We start from the raw sequence: 2850 nt of genomic DNA on the forward strand, positions 1-2850 counted from the left end.
AACCAAGTTCTGACAACTTTCTTCTTATAAGGTGTCCTAATTTATTTCCAAGGCTCGCTCTTCAGCTTTTTTCACAGCTGCTTCAATCTCAGCTAGGTCCTAGACTTGAGGAGAGATGGAAGGTTGTCCCTGAACAAAGAGCAGCCCAGCTGTGGTTCTTAAGGTCATTTTAGCTTCAGAGATGTGGAATAGAGAAAAACAAGAAGAAAGGATAGAACATAAAAATACAATTAAGTTTTCAAAGTCCTGAATTCTGCCCCATTCTGGTGTGAGTGAGGTGTGAAATTCAGACAAAGATGAGCTTTTGGCTGGCTCCACATGGGATCAGCTGGCAGAGCTCTTGGCAGTGAGGGTTAAACCCAACTCAGAGCAGAAATTTCAATTTCCAAACCCAGTAAAAACTGATTCAACAGCCAGCTGAGATTTCTGCAAAGTGACAGCAAAGAATTTACCTCACCCCTAATTTACACAGCTCAGACACTTGGAAAGCAGACATGAGTAATTAGGTATACAGTAAACTTTACAAGACTGTCTAAACATGCCTATATGGTTCTGAATTATAAAATACATATTTCCTCACATTCAGGTATCAGTTTGAGCATTTTTTTCCCCACGATCTTTTCTTAGCTATGTATCATTTGAACAAGAATTTAAAAACTGCAAATATAGTCGATTATAGCCAATACCCAGTGCAGGCATGGCCAGGGCGCACGTCAGTCTGTTCTGCCAGAACACTGCTGGGTTTCTGATGGGCCAGCTTGCGTGTCTCTGTGTTGCAGCATTATAGTTGGGAGAATAGCGTACATATAGGTGGGGGACATGGAACAGAGACTCCACAAGTGCCTCCAGGTGATCTAGCTCATCTGGGCATTTATTAGCTTGGTCTTGGTGCCAGCACTGCTTGAGGCAGTTTAAGGGAGTGTGGGCAGCAGTAGCAGCTCCTCAGGGTTGGAAATGGGAAGCTGGACACAGTGCAGCAAGGAAAAACATGCAGGAGCTGGGGAGCTAGCTCAGCTCTCAGAAAACTTGTACATCAGCGTCTCTGTAGCTGTGACTTCCTTGACGTGACATGAAGACAGCAATACCTCCCCTGGGAGGACAAGCTCCAGGGATGCCGAAGTACGCTGAGTCTGCTGATGGTTGATGATCGTAGGGCATGTCTACACCAAAGCGGTGAGATTGCAACTTATGCAGATCTTTCTGCTCAGATAGGCTCCCACATGGGCTGCTCTACCCAGATCTCAGCTACTTGCTTGGAGACTGGGGCCCTGTGTGGCCAAGGGTGGGTTGCTGTTAATTTGCAAGTAACCCCATGAAAGCAGCTAGGGTCCTCCAGCCATACCCTCAGGCCTGCAGTACAATTACATGTGCGTGGGGGCACAGGTTTCAGATGGTCAGCATCATGTTGCTTTTTTTTTTTTTTTTTTTTTTTTTTCCCTTCCATTTTGTTCTGTTATTGCAGACTGCATTTGGAGAGGAGCTGTGTTATCCCTACCTGGACTTGGGATCATTGTCCATGCCAAAGCTGGGCTGGGTTATACAGTGGCTGGTTCAAGACCAAACCTGAACACAATATGTGCGTTTGGATTCTCTTGCTTTGTCCCTGTGGATCAATTCCCATTCACACTGATCCCTTCTGCATCCCTTCATCAATTTTCAGAAAGCCTTAAAGTGAGAAGGAGTGCTGCAAATGATAAATGGGCACTTTTAGCTCCACAGTCTCTTCACTCTGGTATTTTTTCCCCATCATTTTAGTAGGTGAGCCTTTGTCCCTAGCCAATACTGCATGGATTGGAAGATGTACATTGGATTTATATGGGACTGAAGCCTGGATATTTTCTGATATAGAGCTTTGGTTATCTGTAACTTTTCCACTTCTCTTTGATTAAAGGGCTGCTACCTAAGGGGAAAATGAAGCCAAGATCCTATGGTATGTCATGTGTGTCCCCAACACCAGCAACTAATAATATCCCATTTCAGTCTGCATTCACACTCTTCTATCCCTTCTGTTATTCAAATGTATTTATTTTCAGTGTCTTATAAGGAGCACAAGCATGACTTGAACTCCAGCACAAAATACAGAGTGCTGTTATTTCTCTGTATGTAATCAACTATATCTCCTGCTTCCCAGCACTGAAGTATCTGGAGCCCAGATTTGTAGTCATGATTTCAGGCACATTTTTGTGGCCTCATAGTTCTTGCTTAGTTTCAGAAGAGAAGAAAAACTATTTTAATAATTTGACCTGCATTTTCATCATTTCTAATGTCTGTGGCATCCTTCCAGATGTGTTTCTGCCTGCCTGACCCTCCTGTCAATATTTATTAATTTCATGGCTATCTTTTCAAGTGTGTTTGGAAACAAACAGGAAAAAGTTACTCTAGGGTCAAGAATGAGCCCAAGGAAGCAGAATAGGAATGATCACACTACCTGAATAATCATTTGTATTTCTGTAGGTTTTCCTATCTTGCTCTTACAAATACAGATCTGTCAAAACATCCCTGCTTTAGCTGCTTAAGTAACTGTACCCTGAAATAACCGGGGTGTTTAAAAACTTGGGGCTCTACAGCCAGCAGCACCAGCATGCAGATGCTTTCCCGGTGCTGTAGCATCCTTGGTTAAAGAAGCTTATCAAATCAGCGTAAAACAAAATCTAAGTGCTGCTTTAAAATATAGATATATATATTTAATTTTGCCCTCATCCACGCGGCCGCAGAGCAGCGTACGCGGCCTTCCGCGCTTCCAGACGGAAGCCTGAAGGAGCAGCGGGCAGACCTGAGCAGAGCCGGGCACGGGGCGCGGGCGCGGGCGCGGGGCGACGTACGGGCCCGGGGCCAGGCCCCGCGCGGCCC

This window comes from Oxyura jamaicensis, chromosome 15 (assembly GCF_011077185.1).
Source record: "Oxyura jamaicensis isolate SHBP4307 breed ruddy duck chromosome 15, BPBGC_Ojam_1.0, whole genome shotgun sequence".
NCBI classification, from domain to species: domain Eukaryota; kingdom Metazoa; phylum Chordata; class Aves; order Anseriformes; family Anatidae; genus Oxyura; species Oxyura jamaicensis.